The sequence below is a fragment of the Gavia stellata genome, chromosome 2 (genome assembly GCF_030936135.1).
Source record: "Gavia stellata isolate bGavSte3 chromosome 2, bGavSte3.hap2, whole genome shotgun sequence".
In the NCBI taxonomy this organism is placed as follows: domain Eukaryota; kingdom Metazoa; phylum Chordata; class Aves; order Gaviiformes; family Gaviidae; genus Gavia; species Gavia stellata.
In genome coordinates, this window is record NC_082595.1 from 70,594,725 (window position 1) to 70,618,995 (window position 24,271).

Consider the following 24,271-nt stretch of genomic DNA (forward strand, 5'->3'; position numbering starts at 1 on the left):
AGGCAATGATAGCAACTGAAAAATGAGATAGTGATAAGCTAAACATGGCAGCGAATCTATATATGTATGTATGTATGTATGAATGTATCTATCTGTCTATCTTTGTAGCAATCCTATGAGATAACTAATGAAATTATATAAATGGCAGTGGATGTTTATAATAAACTCGGCAGCACACAGTCATTAGCAGCATAGCATTCTGGTTATGAGACACTCTTCTTCCCAGATCCCTAAGTTCTTCCAACATACGAAGGTCTGCAAGATCCCCTGCTCAGCACTTAGAGGTCACATTCACAGCATGGGGGATCCAGGCACATCCTGCCCAGTATGTCAAGGTGATTTGGGGAAAATGCTCACCTTTGCAGGAGACAGTTTTCAGCCCCTGGCACTTGCAAAGATGATGACTCTCCTCTGCTGACCCTACCTTGATGAATTTCTGAGTTGTCTTTTATCTCCTTACAATGCTGTGACCCACTGGCCACTTACGTTCTCAGCTGTCCAGACTGTCCTTCTTCTGTTTTGCTGAACCCATTCCAGTCCAAATACAAGGGACTGGGGAGCCAGTTCTTTGAAACTGGCTGAGAGACAGCCCTTCCCTTTTCTTTCACATACAGCTGTCTTAACCACGACGTTATTGCATTATTTTTGCTATGTTCTATTCATTATGCTGGCTCAGCAGCTTGTTAGTTCAGCAATTCTGTTATAGTCTACAGATATTTTAAGGCCCAGCAGCGATGCTTACGCAGCAACTGTGTTAGCCTCTGTCCTACCGCAAGCAATGTCAGATACAGTTTCACAGGTTTTAGCAAGAACTGTAACATTAAGTGCCCCCACCCCATGCCCATAAGAGAGCTAAGTGATATATTGGGTCCGATCTCTGCTCAGCAGTCCCCTGCCCAGCAAAGCAAGCTGTGCTAAGGTCTACTGGCTTGTGTTATTGCCGTGGCTCCAGTTCCTTTCTCACAAAATCCCCTTTGGCATTTTGGGTTTCCTCTTGCAGCTACCCAGCCTTATCATTTGAGTTTCAGGTCTGTTGACACGTAGTCTAGAAAACAATTCTGAATCAATGTCTCTCTGGGCTACCTGTACTCCTTGTCAGCAAATGTATCCCAGGTGGGACTGCAGGAAAGTCAGAATGGTATAAAAACATCCCTTCCCTTTTCCTTCATGGGGTTAGTATTTGCCACTCCGACGCACATGTTGTCCGCTTGATAACCTTATTTCCAAACTGCGTGCAAGTGCCTTTGCCACTTCTGAGGTGGGCGAGAGCGATTGATTTTTGCATTGAGAAATCTCCTTAACTCCAAGTGAAGATGTTGGGAAGGCACGTTACTTTTGAGCGATCGCAGTGCTACATGGGGCTCCATGCAATGACCAAATACATTGCCGTATGGCCGGTACCCAGGAAATCCTTCCCTATCCTGAAGGAATTGCTTACTGTTTGATCAAAGGCCGGAGTAGGGCAAAGAGCAGATGGTGGCTTCGGTGGCTGCAGAGTGACAGCACCAGGATTGGCCCCAGTGTGAGCAAGCACAGTGACAAGCCAAGAGGAGGAGGACTTTGTTGACAAAAAGCATTTCCACACGTGACATGCTGTAAAAATAGAATATGGTTAAGGAGCTTGCAGACTGCTGTATGGATTTAACATGGTCTATGGTCCTTGGCACCAAATGTAGAAAAAAAGAATTAGATACAAAACCAGTGCTGAAAAAGAGAATATTCTGTGCCTGTTTCCAAAGGAACCAAAAAATAAAATAAAATTAAGAAAAGTAAAAAACTGAAGAAAACTCCTAACCCTGGGAAGCTGTGCTCCCCCACAAGTGCCTGAGAAACTTCAAATATTGAAAATGTCTTCAAACATTAATAAATAAAGTATCATATTTATTCTACACTAGAGGAATGATGTGATACCTGATACAGTCAAAATATCCCCCCCACCAATATTTGGATACCAGATGTAAATTTTTTGTGCACCTTAAGCCCCTTCTCAGGTCTGCATGTGCAGATGGAAGTCATAATTTGGTGTTTTAATTAAATATAGAATGTGCGCCCACTCTTTGCACGTTAAATGTTAATGACAAGAGCGTGACATAAGTGTATATTTATTTTTTTAATAAATACAGTCTATGGATTTGAAGGTTGTGTTGACATCATAGACTATTTTCCTCCCAAGTTTTATTAATGTTTTTCCAACCTGTTTCCTATTTCTCTAAAATGAGGCCACTGCCACTCCCAAGTACACTTTCTGCTGGTAGTTACAGTCAAATGTATAGCTGAGAGAAGACTAAAGTAAGCAAAGAGAATAACATTTGCCATGCAAAATGTAATTGTTGCTGAAGTTAATTAAATTAAAAAGAAAATCTTGGATAACTTTATGCTGTACAGAAGTTTCTACTGAAATTGGGATTGGGTTTGGGTTTGGTTTGGTTTTCTTTACATAACAACTGCCTGATGTACAGTCTTCTTTGCTCATTTAAGTCAGTTGGTAGCTCACTGTCACTTAGCATGATTCTAAACCAAAATTATGAAGCCATTATAATGACCTTTAGAGCCTAAATGTTCCTCTAATTTATCCTTTTACAATTGATACAAGATTTTTCAGGTAAATAAATGAAGTAATTTAAACTCAATACCATTAAAAACTATTTTATCTGAATATAAGAACATTTTTAACACTTTTTTTCTGGGAAAACTGTGAATTAAGCAGTATTCAAATGTTTAATGAATTTCTCATAATGCCCTAAAGTTGTTTTAAAAATGAAAAAAAGAATAACATGCTCTTTGAACAAGCTAAGTGGTAAAAAATAATTCAGATGTGTTGAAGAGGTTAACAATCATAAAACAGAACAAAACCAAGGCACATCTCTGGTTGTCTCATGGGTTTCTTTTGGCTTTATGAAGGTAGAGGCTTAAAGCATAACTATAGTTTGAAGAAGAAAACATCAGAGGAAAGTAAGAGGTCAATGGGAAGGATGGTGGAGGAAAGAAGAAAGAAAAGGTAGAGGAAGGTTGGGGGTCAGTGGAGGAGAGAGGGGTGTAGAGGAGGGATCAGAAGTGTGAACAGCCTTTTTGTGAGCCACAGAGCCAAATGCAGGCTGCAGACTGAATTACAGAGAAGTAGAAGTGAGAAAATAAGGAGTCTCAATATTAGTATTAACAGGAACCACAAACCGCAAACTCTACTGGAAACAATTACTGTTATTGACAACAATAACAAATATTCCATTCTTGGCTATATTCTCACAATGATGCCATTTGGTATAAGACACAGCTTTGTACTGTGGATATATACATACACTTCGGGAGTTTTACATGTCTAATTCAGTCTGCACAGAGTTGTGAGCTAGTCAGTAGTTGTTAGCAACATGTAGGGCAAAATTCATCTGTGGGCTGACTTCCTCGTCTTTCCTAGCATTGTGCCAGAGTTAATACTTGGTTCCTGGTGCACTATGACCTAGATAAAATTTGAAAGAACATCCTTGATATGAAAGTTTCTCTTTTTATTGTTCAGAGTGAATTATCATGCCCCTTTTACAATATTGTTGTTCTTATGTTTTTTTTTTTAATTTAAATGCATTAAGCATTCAATCTAATCTTTCTTCACCTCTGTTCCTTGTCCCATTCTGCTGTGTCCCTTTCTCAACAAACATTTACTTCTGTTTTCAGCTGTTTTTTAAAAGCAAAAGACATACAAAAAAATCAGTGCAAAACTACACTCTTTTACTCCTTCCTATCTTACTCCTCTTGCCACAGAATATCTACATCTGAAAAGTTATTATTTCATGAAACAGCACATTGCTCTGATTACAGCCTCATTAATTACTAAGACCTACAAATAAAATGCATTAAGGCTGTCAAAAATTGCAGCCTTCATCAAGGCACTATGGAGAAAAGCATTAAGAACTATGTGGGTTATCTTAGTAGATTTATAAATTTTAAAAGTTCAATCACTGATGTTTAGCATTCTGCTGAGAATTTTAATATACCCAAAGAAAGAAATTTTGTGCTACTATTTCCATTCTTTAAAAAAATCGTCATTATTTTCAGAAAAGTCATATTTTTCCAACAGATTTCTTTAGTTTTAAAGAAGCTGAAAATATTTCTCCCCTATATTCTGCTTCTACAGCTGAAGGACAGAATTTAAATTATTCTCTCTGACTTAATGTGTCAGTGTGTCCTTCCCGAGACACCAAGTGAGGCTCAGCAAAGTGCTGCAGCAGATGTCTCTGCTACTCCTGCACAGTCACTTCCAAAACTTCCAAAGAGCCAACGGAAGAAAAAAGAAGAGAACTACTAAAATACGAAATGCTTAACATTTGAAGTGTGCTCCAGGTTTTGACTCTGTTGATGTCTTAGTATCTTCAAGTCCAAGTACAAAGTATATATATGGACAAATGTGACAAGTTGCAGCTAATCGGAAAATGGTTCATTATTCATAGCTTAGTTTAGCGCTTTACAGCTTTCTGAACCCAGACCTGTCGTATTGTAAAGAGAGAGGTCATATGAAAAAATCTTTCAAAGTTGTACCAGATCACATAAACCTGGAGACATGAGCGGCAGAGAACACTTAGAGTTGTCACTTTGTGCCCAGACTGGATCTATAAGAACTAAAGAATGTGCTGAATTGTTATCATCGGACCTAAACACCGCTGAATTTGGAATATCTCTGATCAGTACTACTTCATACTACACTTTCTAAGGAAAATGCAGGGTGCATGGTAGCTACTGAGGTTTTTTTCTTTTCTCTTAATCTTTAACTGAATTTTTTTTTATTATCAGTATTCATTATAAAGAAGACACTTCAGGGAAGATTCCCCCCCTGCCCCCCATAAATACTTATTAATAGAGTAGTTAGCATGTATTTATAGACGATAAAACAAAATGAAGCATAGATTCCTGGTAGGGAATTCTGCAAGGAGAACCTTATTGCATAGATGTGAATGGATAGGAAAAAAGATCTTAGTTTCCAAAGAACAAGAATAATTTCCAGATTTTCATATGTCAAGAAAAGTCACCATTTGAACACTAAATCATAAAATAAAAATACAAAGCTGAAAATTAATTCAGGAGAAACCATCCTTCATAAAAAAGCATTGCCTGTCAGCATTTGTAAAATTGGAAGGCACAATCACAAAGAAATAGGCAGTTTTCTATATACAAATCCTGTAGGATTTAACCCACTAAAAATAAACAAAATCAGGCTACCAAATCAGTCAGTCAACAGATGAACAGGGCACAAATGGTTTGCATTGTCACCCAGCACTAAATGTAGCCAGATTCGGGGTCTTACTGAGCAAAAACACATTGAGGGGGGGGAGGTCAAAATATCTGATTTATTCTGTTTGCCAGGCTAAGATACAAGAAGGGGGGAAACCATCTCTCCATTGTTTTAAAAGTTATTAATTCAAAATGCTTCATCAGAAACTGATTAAGTAGAGGTGAGTGAACTTTTCAAAGTGCAAGTTGCAAGTGAAACTTGTGTAAAATTCTGTGAGGTAAAATACTTTCTTTTCACCAAGTATAATTTGTGGCAGTGAAATTCATTGTGGATAGGAGGTATTAACTTAGAACAGCTCACCCAGTCCAAAAGCCATGGCAGTAAATGGTATAGTAAGGGGCTAACACCTGAAGTTGGTGTAAGTCTTGCCACTCATTTTGACAGGAGTGAGACTGGTTAGATTGGCTTATAGGTCCGTTCGGTATGTCCTGTGTTACAATAGTCAGTGCCACACAGCGAACAAGAAAAACATGTTTTTCAGATTTCCAAAGTGCAGACTAATAGGAATTTGCAGTTATGCCACAGACAGAGCCAGTGGAGAACACCAGGGCAAAAAATTATATTAAACATTACGTGGGATGGAGCAAGTGGAATTGTCTCCATGTCCCCTGAACCAGCAAGTACTCAAATCTAGTCAGCCTAGCCTGCATCTCCTATGATTTGTAATCATAGTTGAAAATACCAAGAATGATTCTTGGAGACTTGAGCACTGTTATTCAAAAGTATTTTAAAGTAATTGGAAAAAATGGAAATGCTCATATATCTTTATGTCACAACTTCCATGATGTCTATCCATCAGCTTTGCTTTAATACACACCATTATCTCTTGTGCTTTCTTTGTGTGTATGTTGATAGCATCATTATGTTTTTCTTTCCCTTTAAATGCTTTTTTTCAATCTTCAAAGGCATCAGGTAGAATAGAGTAGTTCAAAGGTCTAAATATTTTCAACCTGATTTCTATGCCTGTGTGTTCTGAAAGAGGGAAATAAACTGAACCCTAGCTTAAAGATACACTTTCCCTTTAAAGAAGTAATGAAAGCTTGATCTGTTAGATGTTTAGTTTGCACTTCTTTACTGTGTGATTGATGCTAACTCAAAATCTTCCATCTCCGTCTTTGTTGCTGTAACTTCTAAAAAAGCACAGCTTCTCCAAGTTTTGTAAGAATCAAAATGTTTTGATTTTTTTCATTGAAATATATGGTATTGTGTTAGAAAGATCTATGATTTTATTGTGCTATCCTTTGGAAAGTCACTAGCCTGAGATTTTTTTTTTTTCCCCTCATTTATTGTGTCTGCCTAATCGTATATTAAGAATGGAAAGGACTTGAGATCTTCATACAAAATACAGGACAATGCTGTCTACATGTCTTATGTTGGTAAAACAGATCCTAGTAGCCCCAATTCTACATGTGGGCAGGTACAAATGAGTGACAAGGACAGTCACTTTTGCTTATATATTCATAGTACTCATAATACTCATAGTACTCATAATACTCATAATAGCACCTAGTCTTGATTTAGTACAGATTTTAAAAGTGCTTTACAAAGGAGGATCGCTGAGAGATATGATAGCAGAGAGAAGTGACTTGCTTGAGAACATTCATCACTGTCACGAGTGGAGGAGGGACTCAAGAACTCCAGTTTGGTGCTTAAACTCAGGCGACACTCCTGGACTTACTATTACAGCTCAGTGTTACTCCAGATGTATACTCACATTTGTTCCTTATTTTACATATCTTTATTTGATCTGTGCTCATAACCCTTTTTATTTGTTTTCTAAGAGCACTGAACATTGAATAAACTTGCTGACTGGAGTGGCTGCCAAAACAGCAGATTTTGCAGTTACTGCAGCAGACTGAAAGTGATAATTGTGAAAACTGGGAACTGTAAAGTAAAAGAGGGATTAATCCAGACAGGGGATAGACAAATGTCACGTGCTCTCTGTACCCTATCAAGCAGCTGCTATTTAAAATTGCACATATTGATTATTTGAAGCAGTATCCATACCAGCTCATCATCAGCTTTTTGGCTTGAATATATCCTTATATAGCATTTACTCAACAATTTCAACCAATGAACAAATTTGTGAAAATTGCAATGTTTGCATGTGATTCACAAACAATAAAAGAAGTGAAAACCATCCACAGTAATGGAGCTTCACACCATTAGAAAATCTTTTCACATTTCTTATATGGAAAAACCCTCATGTAAAATTGAATTGTCCTTTTTCCCTTTTTCCCTTTTTCTCTTCCCCTTTCTAGTGCAGTTAAAAATCCGTAAGTCATAGAATCCATATTGGTGCCTGAAATTTGAAGAAATAAAAGGCGCAACAGAAGGAAATGAACAAGCTGTGGTTGTAATGATACCGTGCATGTGGAACAACATTTATTAGTCTTTCTGTGAAGGAAGTTTATTCACAGAGAAAGTGGTTAGTATTTGATTTATTGAGATAGTTACATTTTTCATTTATAGAGAATAGTAAATCATTTTGGGGATTAACTTTATGTCTCTTGGTTCCATGTATTAAAGGGTTCTTTAAGTGTAATCCTAAAAGGATTGTGCAAAAGCACATCAGAAAACAGGGCACACCTCATGTTATAGGAGTTTTCGAACACTGCCATACTTTACAGATGTGTAGGCAGCAAATTACGGCACTCAGGTTTCTGAAGTGTTTACAGATAATCAAAAGTTATCCACTGCCTGCATATATCCAGTTGGCAAAAAAGTTATAGTTGGATATCAGCTTTTATATATCTTAGTAATGAGAAAATATTTCTTTTCAAGAAAATTTAAAGAAACATGTATAAAAATACTCTGGAGACAAGAAGTAAAACCAAAATCATTGTGGATCTTGAAATGAAATTAATAATATGTGCTATTTAAAATACATCACCATAAAATTTAGGAACACACTACTTTAAAAGAATAATAAGTGGTATCAATATATGAAGCTAAAATATTTTGACTTTCTAAACATAATAACTAGGTTGGATACAGGTTGGATTTCTCAAACATAGCTTCATTTTTGTAGAAAAATTACCTACCCCAATTTTTCTTTTGATAGCCAAAAAAAAAAAAAAGAAAAAAAAAGAAGGGAGAAAAGAATTCAGTTACTTTTGGGTAGATTTGTAGGTAAACTCCAATTTTGTTTTAACTGGCCAAGCTACTGTAACATCTCATGGAAGTTTTAGGTGCCTTTCACAAGCTCCCTGACCAGCCTGTATAGAAGCATACAAATTAAAGCTGATAACAACACCAAGAGGTCATCTGATACTGTCCAAATCAGAATTAACTACAACTAAACCATTCCTGAAAACTGTTTGCCTAACCATCTTCCTAACAGCTTTCATTGATGGAGAGCTAGAAATACCATTCGTCATTTTTTCCTTAATACTGATGCTGTATTTTCTGTGTTCCAACTCAAACCCTTTACTCAGCCACACTGGACATGGTGAGCAGTACACTCCTTTTCTGCATCTGCATCGGATATATTTGAAGACTGTTACCAAGTTTCCTTTCCCTTCTTTTCTCTCAATTAAGCCTTTCCTTGTCTTCCATTTATTTGTTTGTTTATTTATTTCTCTTTCTCTTAGGTCAAATTTTCTACCTTTCTTATCAGCCATAAATAGCTGCAGACTTTGATGCCAGGTGTGACTTCCCAGTAGTAAGTAGAAAAGTAAGAATATTGCATGTGCCTTCCAGGTGCAACTGTTATATCTCCACCTAGCCTGAAGTTCAGTTTTTTTTGGTTTTTTGCAGTGGTTGACTCATGCTTGCTTGTGATCTCTATCTGATATCTTTTACCCCAGTTTTCCCAATTTGCTAAGTGGATAAACCAAGGTTGGACAGGTTTCCTGAGTGTTGATATTTGGGCTTGAGCTATGTCTTTCTATTTGTACCAGAAACTCACATTTTTAACTATATTTTCTCATGCTTAAGAGGATGTTAAAAACATGCCAAATGTCATAAGGCAGTCAACATTCATTCTGAATGTCTTCCAATACACAACACAATACCACAGTTTTACTGTTAGGGATCTGTTTGTTGTACATTTATGTTGTTGTTTTTTGCAGCGTGCCTTGTAGGACAAGAATTCTCTGTTTATTATATCTGAATGTACTCAATATACTGCCTAGCATAGAGGGGCACAATAGCTTAGGAGGGAGGTGGGTCCTGTTGGTACCATCAAAATACGGGCAGTAACAGGAACAAATTAACATATTTGAACTACCTGCTTGTTTAAAGAGAAAAGGATTACCTTTATGGCACTATTTAAAAAGTGCTAAATTTTATAATATGGGATTAAATAGAGAATACTACATGAATAAATGAAGAGAATAGGCCTATTACTAAAATGGGTTAAAAAAAAGTCTTCATATTACCTTAAAACATCTCTGAGCTGAGGACATACCTTTTCTTTCAAAGATATTTAGCACAGTTTTTACCATTTCAAAGCTAACTCTGCAGCTTTAGACTTATGCTCTGCTGCTTTTCTACTGGCTAGAAAGAAGTGCAACCACATCTGGTAACCAGCCAGTAGTGGTAATCAGCCAGTAGCGTCCTAAATGAGACAGGTGTCATGGCTCCTAAATCCTAAGATCATCTTTGAAATCAGGTCTTCAGTGACTTCAGGTATTTGGCACTGCTGCTTTCTCCCCAGCTGAAAAAAATTCCAATTTGCTTTTCTCTTTAGATCTGCCCAGGGAATGAGTCTACATCAAATTGTTATGATCAGGGAAGATATTGCTTGCAGCAGTCTCTCACAGGTTTCAAAATGACTCACAGGGATTGAAAAGCTGTATACGTGTCAGCAGTGAAGGAAAAGGGGAGGAAACACAGAAAGGAGAAGAAATGAACAATTTGGAACTTTGGATGGATGCGAATTTGCAAACAAAAAAAGACAAATGGAAAATAAACAGAGCGAGTGCTTATTTCTGAGGTTGAGATAAAATGATTTTGAAATGTAATTACAGATAGTACAAACGCATCTTTAGAAATTTCTCTGTTCAAAGTTATATCCCTTCTTACAGGCTAACTCATCTCATATTTCTTTTTTAGTAAAGATGGGAAAATGTTACAGAGAGTTTTCATGGGGTGAAAAATCTCGTGATTTTAACAGAATTTTGGCACTTTTCGTACCAGGCTTCAGGAATTCAATTGCAGTCCATAGCAATTTTCTAAGAAATGTCAGTGAAATTCCCCCCTCAGGAAAAAAAAAAAGTAATTCAGAAGTATAAATTATTAGAAAAGTCAGCAAGTATGTTTATTATAAAAAAAACCTCCCCAGGAAACCTTTTATAAACCTTACATAAAGGAATACTCTATTTACCCAAATTATAGATTACACAACATTTTTGCATTATTTTTTAACTTGCAAATTTTAAAGAATGTTTTCTCATCTTAACACTTGCAAAGTTGTACATATGTTGTGTCAAGGAGAGTTTATACTCTTAAAAATCTTCCTTTTTTCACAGGAAATGTATGAGAATCCTTCTTGCTACCTTTTCCAAATAAAGTCACAGTGAGTACCGTGAGTGACTGCTGGTTCACTGATGAGATAGTTTTCCATTTGTTATCAAATATTTGTGCATGAATTCCATATATGCAAAAAAAGTATTAAAAAACTTTATGCAATATTTTGATTGATACTGCTCAGATACTGTACTGCTAGAAGTAGTAGTGGCAATAGAAGTGATGGTCGGAGGCCATCTTGGGCTTAGTGACCATGAAATGACAGAATTCTCAATTCTTGGTGAAGTAAGGAGAGGGGTCAGCAAAACCACTACCATGGACTTCCAGAGGGCAGACTTCGGCCTGTTCAGGACACTGGTTGAGAGGGTCCCTTGGGAGATGGTCCTGAAGCGCAAAGGGGTCCAGGAAGGCTGGACCTTCTTCAAGAAGGAAATCTTGAAGGCACAGGAGCAGGCAGTCCCCATGTGCTGTAAGAAGAGCCAGTGGCGAAGATGACCGGCCTGGCTGAACAAGGAGCTTTTGCTGGGACTCAGGGAAAAAAGGAGAGTTTATCACCTTTGGAAGAAGGGGCAGGCAACTGAAGAAGGATATCATTAGGTCATGCATAGAGGGAATTAGAAAGGCAAAAGCCCAGCTAGAGCTCACTCTGGCCACGATCATAAGGGATAAAAAAAATGTTCAATAAATACATTAACAACAAAAAAGGAGCCAAGGAGAATCTCCATCCTTTACTGGATGCAGGAGGGAACATTGTCCCCAAGGATGAGGAAAAGGCTGAGGTACTTAATGCCTTCTTTGCCTCAGTCTTTAATAGCCACACCAGGTATCCTCAGGGTATTCAGATCCATGAGCTGGAAGACAAGGATGAAGAGCAAAATAAACTCCCCGTGATCCAGGAGGAAGCAGTTAATAACCTGCTATGCCACCTGGACACTCACAAGTCTATGGGGCCTGATGGCATCCACCCAAGAGTACTGAGGCAGCTGGCGGAGGAGCTTGCCAAGACGCTCTCCATCATTTTTCAACAGTCCTGGTTAACAGGGGAGGTCCCAGACGACTGGAGGCTTTCCAACGTGACGCCCATCTACAAGAAGGGCCGGAAGGAGGATCCGGGGAACTACAGGCCTGTCAGCCTGACCTTGGTGCCGGGGAAGATTATGGAGAGGTTCATCCTTAGAGCGCTCAAAGGGCATGTGCAGGACAACCAAGGGATCAGGCCCAGCCAGCACAGGTTCATGAAGGGCAGGTCCTGCTTGACCAACCTGATGTCCTTCTATGACCAGGTGACCCGGCTAGTGGATGAGGGAAAGGCTGTGGATGTTGTCTACCTGGACTTCAGTAAAGCCTTCGACACTGTCTCCTACAGTATTCTCCTGGAGAAGCTGGTGAATCGTGGCTTAGACAGGTGCACTATTCGCTGGGTAAAAAACTGGCTGGATGGCTGGGCCCAAACGGTTGTGGTGAATGGAGTGAAATCTAGTTGGACAACTGATGTCTACCAGGGCTCAGTTTGGGGACTGGTCTTGTTAAAAAAAAAAAAAACAAAACAACAAACCACCCACACACCAAAACCACCACACAAAAAACCACCCACACCATGCAGCACCATGCCCATCAAGCCACGTCCCACAATGCCATGTCCACACGCTCTTTGAACACCTCCAGGGAGGGTGACTCTACCACCTCCCTGGGCAGTCTATTCCACTGTGTTACCACTCTCTCAGTAAAGAAATTTTTCCTAATATTGAGTCTGAATCTCCCCTGGCACAACTTGAGGCCATTTCCTCTTGTCCTATCACTAGTCACTTGGGAGAAGAGACCAACACCCACCTCTCTGCAACCCCCTTTCAGGTAATTGTAGAGAGCGATAAGGTCTCCCCTCAGCCTCCTCTTCTCCCGACTGAACAACCCCAGTTCCCTCAGCCGCTCCTCATAAGACTTGTGTTCCAGACCCCTCACCAGCTTCGTCGCCCTTCTCTGGACACGCTCCAGCACCTCAATGTCTTTCTTGTAGTGAGGTGCCCAAAACTGAACACAGGATTCGAGGTGCGGCCTCACCAGCGCCGAGTACAGGGGCACGATCACCTCCCTACTCCTGCTGGCCACACTATTTCTGATACAGGCCAGGATGACATTGGCCTTCTTGGCCACCTGGGCACACTGCTGGCTCATCTTCAGCCGGCTGTTAATCAACACCCCCAGGTCCTTTTCTGTGGGGGCCACTCATCCCCAAGCCTGTAGCATTGCCAGGGGTTGTTGTGGCCAAAGTGCAGAACCTGGCACTTGGCCTTGTTGAACCTCATCCAATTGGCCTCGGCCCATCAATCCAGCCTGTCCAGATCCCTCTGCAGAGCCTTCCTACCCTCAAGCAGATCAACACTCCCTCCCAACTTGGTGTCGTCTGCAAACTTGCTGAGGGAGCACTCTATCCCCTCATCCAGATCATCAATAGATATATTAAACAAGACCGGCCTCAAAACTGAGCCCTGGGGGACTCCGCTTGTGACCGGCCACCAGCTGGATTTTGCTCCATTTACCACAACTTTCTGGGCTCGGCCATCCAGCCAGTTTTTAACCCAGCAAAGAGTGCACCTGTCTAAACCATGATTCACCAGCTTCTCCAGGAGAATACTGTGGGGAACAGTGTCGAAGGCTTTGCTGAAGTCCAGGTAGACAACGTCAACAGCCTTCCCCTCATCCCCTAGGCGGGTCACCTGGTCATAGAAGGAGATCAGGTTGGTCAAGCAGGACCTGCCTTTCATGAACCTGTGCTGGCTGGGCCTGATCCCTTGGTTATCCTGCACGTGTCCCGTGAGCGCCCTCAAGATTAACCTCTCCATAAGCTTCCCGGAATCAGTGTTGATCTGCTTGAGGGTCAGAAGGCTCTGCAGAGGGATCTGGACAGGCTGGATCGATGGGCCGAGGCCAATTGTATGAGGTTCAACAAGGCCAAGTGCCGGGTTCTACACTTTGGCCACAACAACCCCAGGCAACGCTACAGGCTTGGGACGAGCGGCTGGAAAGCTGCCCCACAGAAAAGGACCTGGGAGTGCTGTTTGACAGCCAGCTGAAGATGAGCCAGCAGTGTGCCCAGGTGGCCAAGAAGGCCAATGGCATCCTGGCCTGTATCAGAAACAGTGTGGCCAGCAGGAGCAGGGAGGTGATCATGCCCCTGTACTCGGCTCTGGTGAGGCCGCACCTCGAGTACTGTGTTCAGTTTTGGGCCCCTCACTACAAGAAGGACATTAAGGTGCTGGAGCGTGTCCAGAGAAGGGCGATGAAGCTGGTGAGGGGTCTGGAGCACAAGTCTTATGAGGAGCGGCTGAGGGAGCTGGGGTTGTTCAGTCGGGAGAAGAGGAGGCTGAGGGGAGACCTCATTGCTCTCTACAACTACCTGAAAGGAGGTTGCAGAGAGGTGGGTGTTGGTCTCTTCTCCCAAGTGACTAGTGACAGGACAAGAGGAAATGGCCTCAAGTTGCACCAGGGGAGATTTAGGCTGGATATTAGGAAAAATTTCTTTCCTGAGAGAGTGGTGACACACTGGAGCAGGCTGCCCAGGGAGGTAGTGGAGTCATCATCACCAGACACGTTCAAGGAATGTGTGGATGTGGCATTGTGGGACATGTTTTAGTGGGCATGGTGGCATTGGGTTGAGGGTTGGACATGATGATCCTACAGGTCTTTTCCAACCTTAATGATTCTCTGATTCTGTGATTCTGTGATACTACCACTCAGCTAATACTCCTTGTTTACTTATTCACCCTTTTCTACTGCATCACTGCCTTATTGGAGTTTGAAAAATTATAGTCATGTGATAAGGCATCACTCAGTCTCCACACTGTCAGAGTTCCCTTATATGATACTGTTGCACCAGATCAGGTAAATCGCCATTGCGGACAAGAATTCACAGGGTTTCTGTGGGACAAAAGCTCTTCTCATGTAACAACACTGTTGCAAACTAGGTGCCTAAGATACCCAGGAGTCACTATTGCAGCCTCTAAAGAGAGGATTGTACCCACCAGTATGATACAACAAAAGACATGAGCCTCTGGGATAATGCATGTTTCTCTCCACCTTCTGAAATGGACAGTTTGTTGATAAAGCTGATGTGATGGGTCAGAGGAATTCAGGACAGGCTTCAAGGCTTGCCCAGAGTCATGATATCCTTTGCAGGTGTTGCAGTTACCTATACTTGTCAGACAGAACTTCTTCTAAGACTGTGGGTCTAAGTGTCACACTGTCTCCAAACAGCAACTATAGCTCCCGTGTGCCTTGGGTGCCCTAACCTTTTCTTGAAATGAAGGTCTTCTGAGAAAAGGCTTGTGCACATCATTTTCCTTGGTCCCACTTCTTCCAAAGATAACTCAGAACTCAGGTGGGTCACACAGACCCATCTTGAGTATCAGACTGGGTAGAAGGATGGAACAGCTATGAAAAATAAAACATAATTCATAATACTAGATCATAGCCAACAACAAATTCTTTTACAGATGCTTGAGTGTCCCTATTGGAAATCACCATTTGCATGCACCATGCCTGCCACCTAACTGCCTCAGTACAGGAGGAAGCTGTTAGCAGTGCTGGTGACCAGCTCAAGCCCACAGGGCACTCCCAGTCTTGGACAGTTCTTCTTCCAGCTTCATTTTTGGTACGATGTCTGAGCTGTGTGCACCAGCTTAAAGATGTGACGCTCTTTGGAGTAATTGTGCCAGAGGTGCTTTCTCAGTTCTAAGGGGCAAATTCCTCTCTCTCTTCCACACTCTTTCTCTCTTTCTCTCATTATCCCCAATTATGCCTGAACTGCTTTTTCAATATATGTGCAGACTGTGAGCCTTTCTTCTTGTCTTCAAAAATGGAGATTTATGTCTAGCACTATTCATGTACCTTAATATTTTATACTTCTGCCACATTCTTATTTTCCTCCCAACTTAAATGTGTTTAAAGTGTTTCCATTGCTACACAGGTTTCACCCTCACTACTGATCCATTAAGCAAGGTTGACAGCATTTAGCAAGTTTTTAGCTTCTGATCATAGCTACAAAAGACACCTGGGGGCACAGTATAGCACTGCGGGCTGCTTAAAGCTTTGCTCTGTCTCCTTCCCACTGCTCTTACCTCCTGTTCAAGGGCTGTGATTATCATAACATGGTACCACTTGCCTTCCTTAAAAGGCCATTCATTGCTGCAGAGAAGTGCTGGAAGAACTACATGCTGCACCTTTTTAAAAGCCGTACAGGAAACGTTGCTGACAGTCATGTTTCCACCAGCGCCTCAAAGATATTATGTCTGCTCCTCTGTCTTGGCATAATATTTCCAGCACTGTTGGCACATCAGCTGCCATCACTCCAGTACATCACTGACACAGAGAGCCATAACTTTAAATACACAGTATAAAAAAATCTTTGTATTACGGTACATGAGTAAACTGAAGGCTATATATTACAATTTATGAGAGTAACTTTCATAAAATTTGTTTCTCTTTACTTTCTTAGCTGCATAGATCATTCCACAGAATGATCTATCTTTTCATTTAATCTTTGCTTTTTTTTCCCACAGTATTTGTTCCTAAAATTGAAATTGATTTTGAACAATTCATCAGTGCACTAGGAGTTTTTCTGACATCATTCCCATTCTTTCCATTCTACAGACAACTAGCTTTTCACAGATCTTTTCAGAGATGCTCTGTCATTCTGATTTTTCCTCTTAGGGTATTAAGAGCTAAGTAATTATTCTTTAAAAGTATACAGGCAGGCCAGTTTTCTAAGTCCAATGTGCAGAATGCTAAAGAGGCATTGTCTTCATGATTTTCAATTATATATCAAATACAAAAAGTATGTCAGTTTCCATAATAAAATTTTTACTTCTGTTGTAAATTATGAATTATAAATTATTTTATACTGAAGAAACCAACACCGTAAGTGTTGTTTTATTGTTTTGTGTTCATTATTGTTTATTTGCATATGTTAACCTTTTTAGTCTTTAAATTTTAAAAGGCAATATTAAACCTATATATAAATTACATCAAAGATCAAAGAAAGATCCTTAAAATAGCTGATATGCACAAACTAAGAAATATAAATAATTAAGTTGATAATTTTAGAGAATTACTTGCAATAGAACTTGTAGAGATTGGATTTCCTAATTGGAAAATAAATCCAAAAATTTTATTTCAAGCCTCCACAAATTAGATTAGATTAGAAAAAAAATCTTAGGAATGCCAAATACCATTCCCATTTCTAAGGCATAAGATGTCTGACTAGATAAAGTAGTTAAAGCTTCTATTAGCAAAGGAAACTAGTACTTTTATGAAAGAAAAATCAGATAAACCATTTACATTTAAAGTTCTTACAAAGAAAACACTGTTAATATAGTTAATATACACTGTATTGCAAATTATCAGGAAATTTACATATTTAGAAGGTTTAATTATATTATTAGTTTTGATAATTACTGAGATATAGTATAACACGAATGTTTTTATTATAGTTTTTTTTAATTCTACTGATTAGTTAATCCGAAGTAAAATAAAATCTAGAGGAAATGGGATTTTGTACAAAAATAGATATATGCAGGATTTCAAACTGTTAAGATAAATATTATTATTTTTTATTTTATTTGTCCATTTACTTACCCAGCTTGAAAAAGAAAAATGAAAACTATTCCATTCATATAAGAAAAAAGAAAATTTCAAGTGTTTTATTTTTATGCTTAGCCTAAGATATGCATTTGATATAAATTCTACATTTTCTCTGAAATTTATTAAATGTAATTCAGCAACTTAAACTCATTTAAGCAGTATTTTAACCCTATTACACGATCTGATACCACATTGATTTAAAAATACATGTTTTTTCTTCATACCATAACACACCATTTACACCAGGTAATTTAAAATGTATTTCATTTTTTCAAAGGGGAGAAATAAAGAGTATGTTTGTACCTGAAGTGTTTATACAAGTTTCCTTTTTCAGCACATATTGTTGTAAAGGAAATTGTTATCCTTTTCATACAATTTCTACATGGTGACATATTTCTTGTTGAAAGCACAAGCATGAAAATTAATTTTCTACAATGTGCTAGCTTGGCTATATGCCTAAGGACTTTTCCTTGTCTTCACAAGTATTTTGTATTTAGGGTACCCCATTTTTCTTAGAAGTGTTACAAGATCCTCAAGTTACTACTGCAATTATTTACAGATTCTTGGATTGTAGGTCAGAGGGGAACATTAGGCTTCTAGACTGACATCCTGTGTAACAACTATTTAGATTTACTCAGTTATCTCTGATATGAAGCCAATAATTAAAATGTGTCTACTTTGAAGGCATTCCCACCTTCAAAGTACAAGTAGAAGCTTTTGAGCCCTGGGTTACAGTACTAAATATATGGATGAATATACAGAGAGAAGAAAGAGGGAGGAGAGAGGATAAAGGATGTTGAAAGTAAGTGTCACAAGATAATTTTGAGATTTCAGTTTACCACATCTCTGGACCATTGATCGTCAGTATGACCCTTGTTGGTTCTCTAAAATGTAAACAATATACAAGCAGGTCCTGGCCTCAGAAAACCCCTGAATTTCAGATTTCTGAAACTGCAGATCATGTAATTTCCCTTTATGACAACCTTTATGTGGACATCGTACCCAAGTGAGACTCTTCTTGCCTTCCAAGAGATGATAGGGAAGCAGTGCTGTGCCACAGTGCTGTGCTACCGCTTGTGCCGTTCCTTCTCTGCTTCTCAGCAGTGCTCTAGCTTGATCTGAAAGAGTTTAAACTAGTAAGCACAGTTTGTTGGCAATTTTCTTACTTGTACAACTACCAAAGAGCTTTTTAGTTTGCAGTATTCTGTAGGTCCTAAACCCTAGGAATATGCACTGCTGTATCTACCAAACAAGACCCAAAGATTTCAATGTGGAAGACCAGCAGTATCAGAGCATGGCAGCACATCAAATCAAATTCCACTTGGCCTGATGACATCCTGTCAGCCATTTAATTTTTACACAGCACAAGCAAGTTAAGACAAGCAAACACACAATACATGGGCCAGTTTTTCACAGGAGCAATACTCTCTTCCTTATACATTGTTTTGTTTGATTACACATTTATTTCATTACCACATGAAAGATCCAGCTTAATGAATCCCAGAATATTTTTTCTGCTTCTGCACTTCATGTAACACTGTTTATTCATTTCTATTTTCTATATATTATTCATCAAAGTGATCTGTTATTTAAAGCTCCATTTGAGGGAGCATAGTAAAGCTAATAATAAATTCTTCAAAGTGGAAGTTTGGACCTGTTTTGCAAATAGCTATTTATAGAAGCTGTGTCATTTCTAGCCACCAGTTCATTCAGGAATTCAATTTCCAGGTTAGTTATGCTTTGTTCAATTAAATAAGTGACAATATTTCCCACTTAATCTGATTTGCTTTTCAAAACCCTACATAGTAATGACATTTTCATCAATTATATTTTCTAAAATCAATAATTAGGTATTGTTCACATATGGAAAAAAATTGAAGTCTGAAGTAGATTTTCATCGTCACCTGGAAGAGATGGATTCCCAGCATTCATTATTATATACCGTTACTTAAAATAAGAAAAATAACATGAATTATAATTTAAAATCTTTCTCTGAAGGTCTATATTTACATGAGGTATTAAAGTCTATTATGCACAGACTGAGTGTGTCTAGACTCACAGAATTTTTCAAAGGAAAATTGAGAAAGGTGTGTGAATTATGTGAATCCTGCAAGATTAACTTTAACAGAATATTTAAATTCAGGCAGAATAATGTCCTTACTTTAATCATAGAATTAAATAGCTCAGATTAGGTGGTCATATAAACCCTCAGCATAAGGACTGCATCTGAGATGAAAGAAAAGTTTGGTGGCTTCTTCTCAAGTTCATACCAATAGTTTTGTTTATAAGCATTGCAAGTGGCAGAGAGTAGCTCCTTAGAAATAAAAATGACAGCAGCGGCACTTGACTTGCAGATATGGAAAAGTATCAAGCTTATATCCAAACCTACAAACAGTTATTCAGCTGCCTGATTTTATGCTGGTCACGCTGAAGCACCCAGCTTTTCATCACCTTTGACCAGGAACCACTTGCTACTGCTGCCCTAAAGACTATTTATTGCAGTGACCGTCCTCTGATTATGACAGCTCTCCAGCTTTATAACATCACACCGTTTCTTATCAATATTTAGGGGAGGTGACTTTCCTTTTTCATGCTAATCTTTAAAAACCAAAATCTGTCTTTCAATGCAAGTGCTTGAGACTTCACAGGGTGTAGCAGATGTTAAGGACATCACGTGCTAGCCACTGCCTGAGACTTATTTTTGTGGAGGCCTAGAAAGCATAGCTTGGTCTATATGTTCAGACTAATACAGTCTCACAGGATTAACAAATTGAACCTGGAGTTGTTTTGGGAACAACTGTTTCTAAACTGACTTCTACCACTTTGCAATTCATTTTCCAGTCCCTGATTCACCAAGCTAATCTTGCAAAATCCTTAGTGATCTGTTGAAAAGCACTGAAAAAACATATGGTTGGTTGGGTTTTTTTTTCTCCTTTCAAATGCAACAATTAACTCACAATAAGGACCTTGACGCTACACTATCCATTTTAAAATACAAAGCCATTACTGGGCCAAAGCAGCAGCTCAAAGTAAATACAAGCACCTGAAATCATTTATTTCTCTGTGTTTCTGGTGCTCAGCACAAAGCCTTTAACACTGGAACAGTGTGTGTCATTTCAGTCAATTGCGGATTTTGCTACGATTAAGCTGTAAACCCTTGAAAGTAAGGATTTGTCATGGAAATGCTGACACAGCCTTAACTGAAGCAGGGTGAATGGCATGGCATGGCTCTCTGTACCAGAGCAGCACAGCCTCAATTGGCACCAATCTCTGTACACACAGCCACGACAAAAGGGAAGCCAGGAGCCTGAATATTCTCCCAAAGTACTTAAAAGGCCGGCATGAATTGTGAGGGTCTTGCATGTTTTTTGTTTGTGCGCAGCTAGCAGAGTGTGCTGTGCTATTCATTCCAGGTTAAGCTTTGGTGCTGTCTAATAAGTGGCCCTTGTACAAAACCGTGATCTATGCTTTTCCAGATTTTTGTATGTCAGGCAGCTACACAGCAGCAACTTCTGTAATCCCTTCTGCAGTTAGAGCTACTAGAAAGGCTTAATAATATCCCAGAGGCAAAGATGAAACGGTATCTCCACAGCTACTGTTTGCTGTAGAGAGCTTTTGAAGTCGAGCTTAAGATGTCTTTATTTCCCTACCAGAAAGAATTTTTTTTGCCCTTCTTTCTCCAGTGTTGTCATGATGATGGCTTTCTGCTTGAAAAATATTCCAAGAGGCTGCAGTGTTCCCATAAAGCATTAGGGAATGAGAACAGCTTTTCATCAGGGCCTCCTGGAATCTGTAAGTACAGTTTGTCACTACAGAAGCCCACAGCCACCCCACCAGCAATCTCAATTTAAACCCCCTCACTTTCTTCCTTATCAGGTTTATAGCAGCCTCAACCTTCCCCAGCAGCTTACTCCTGTCTGGCTCTTGGCTTTTAACTTCCATTTCTAATTAAATCTAAACTGAGTTCATCATACAGCTCCCATTTATAGCTCATTTTTCTTTGGTGTAAGAAAGTGAAATATGATAAAGCTGCTAAATCTGCATGTAACCTCATCAAACGGTGATCCAGCTTGATAAACAAAAGGGGATAGCGCCACAGTCTTGCAAATACTTATTGATTATAATTATTGTAATTATAGTTAGCACTTAGGACCCCTAATAATTTCCCATACCCTATTGTGTCAGGTGCTGTATACTTATGGAACAAAAAGAAAGTCCCAAAATAACGATTTCTGATTTAACCGTAAGACAAAAGAGAAGAGAATCGAACAGAGCAGGCTCACAGCGAAACAATGGGACAACACAGACCACTGCAGCTCTTGTGAGACCTCTGTTAAGTCTCTTGTTGGTATCTAATCAAGCAAAAATTCTTAGAAAGGTGAAGCAGAAGCTTCCTGAGGATCCCTTCCCAAACGGGATTAAAAAACAGGAAGTGTTGTTGTGTTTGCTCTGAAAATGTAACAGCTGAGGCTGGGCACAGCATTGTGCATTCAAGGTAAATTTCAATTTCTCAATGGCAAATAACAGACGAAAGGTAGAGCCAGAACATTCTTAAAAGCAAAGCTAACCAGGTTGCTATAGAGTATGCTGCAGAAAGAAAAGGAGTTGTGGAGGAATACAAAAAAAGAGGGAGTAGGAAAATAGATTTGCAACATCATTCTTAATATATGTGAATGAGGAAACTGCATTGCTAGAAAAAAGGGTATAAAAATTATCCAAACTGAAACCAGTGAGCTTCAGGAGTATTAGTTACTTGGAAAAGCTTAAGCTAAAAAAGTCTTCACACAGACAAAAATGTGTAAAAAATAATGCCTAAAACCAAGATAGCACGAACATAAGGACCTCAAGATATCCATGTTGAAGCTGCCTTTTAGATTTCAAGGAAAACGATGATATTTTCAATAGTAACGCAGGAAGATTTGAACAAGTTCTGTTTTAATGAGTCTGAACTATGTCACTAAGAGAGCAATCATACCAAGAAGAAGCAACTATAAACTATAAAAAGGTAAGGTCACCAGAGGATCAGGAAAGAATGATATCTAAAGAAGTCTCATGGAGTGCAGTAAAAAACTGAATGTTGCAGAACATTTTGCCATTTTCTCTTATCAGCATCACCCCCCATGCACACCAGACTATGTATTCAGTAATTCTATGGAAGGGTGATATTCAGCCTCAGAAAAAGTTGGAAATACTTCAGAATATGTAGACAGTGATATTTGCAGGATCTTACCTGAATTCTTCAGAATAACTTAATATTTATTTGCAAGTAGCAAAACACAGGAAAATATACATAGGTAATTTTAGGTTTGCCAGATGCAAGAGTTTACCAGCATAGCTCAACTCTAATGAAAAAATCCAACCTAAAAGTCCATACTAGAAAAGTTTATATATAGTTATAAAAGTCTTCAATCACTATTCAGAGAAAATGGAAAGGCAGGCAGTAAAACGAATACTTCTCTGAACACATATTTTTTTTATTCATTTACTTCTGAGCTGATCTGTTATTATATGAGCTGAGTCATAAGCCAAAGCCAGACAATACAGTCCATATGCCTTATGAAATAAAACCAGTATAAACATTATCGTTATTATCTTGAAACTATCAATCACGTAACTAGCTATGATAGTTTATCTGGGTAGGGCCTGTTAGTAAAATAAAGAAATAAATAAAGTTGATTTATACCAGTTTGATTTCGATTTGATATATACACTGAAGTGAGTGCTTTGCTTGAGAATTTAAACAGGACCAGAACCTACAAGATAATATGACCTATATTCTGACATTCCCCCTTTCTGTCCCACAGCACTGGAGGACAGCTCTATCATAAGAGGTGTTTTCTTCCAGTTATTGTCTCAATTTCCATATAGGTACAATAAAGACCAAAACAGAGAGGGAGGAGGATTATGCTGCAACTTCCAGTTTCACTGTGAAGGAGGCCAGGCTCCTTGGTGAGGTAGTAGTACAGAGGACCTGCCTGGCCCTCAAATCTGAAACCTCAGCAAGAGATTAACCAAATGGCAGAAAACCAGAAATTTCTGCAGCTTACGTCATCAAGGAGAGCTAAGCTTCAAGTGTTAGAGAGTTCATGTCAAAACATGGGCATGGGACTTTGATGCAATTCATTGTGAATTCTCATCACACTCCAGAAGATCTGTAGGCTTACATGCTGGATTCCTAGTATATCCATGAGAAACTGGGCAAAAACAGCATGTAGAGCACTCATCTCTATATGCATAAAGTTTCCTGATTATAGTATTTCCATAGAAACTTAAATGGTCTTGATGACTCCATGATTTGTCTTGAATGTAGAAGAGATATTAGAGTTGGTGGAAGATAGACACCTGGACCTTTCTCTCCTTATCCACTACAGAGACAATGCTCTCAGTCCCCAGACCTCAGAAGAGAATAGAGTAGGAAGTTTATTCTAGACTGACATATCCAAATGAAACTTTAAAACATTTCACTTCATGATGGTCTTTTTCAATGACAACAGGGAGGAAGAAAGCACAAAGGTAGATGCTAGTGGACTGCAGATTTTCAGTCTACTTTCCTGCTGTCTAAACTGTGCTCATAGCAGCTAATCCTTTCCCTGCAGGGTTCCTAATCTACCCCAACTGGATTCTAACAACCTTGCCAACTATGTATAGTATCCTGATGGTTTGTTCTGCTGCTGTGATCTGCAGCAGCATGTATCAGCCTTCCAGCCTTGATACAGGGCTTCAGGCTTTCATGATCCCATTCTGACAGCGGCCCACCATTGTTCCCATCTCTTTGATACTCTTTTTCTAGGCTTTGCTTCAATGACACTTTGCTTGTCTCTCTTTCTCTCATTCACAGTGGGCAGCTTAGCAATGTGCATAGTATGAATGCCGCTTTCGTAAATA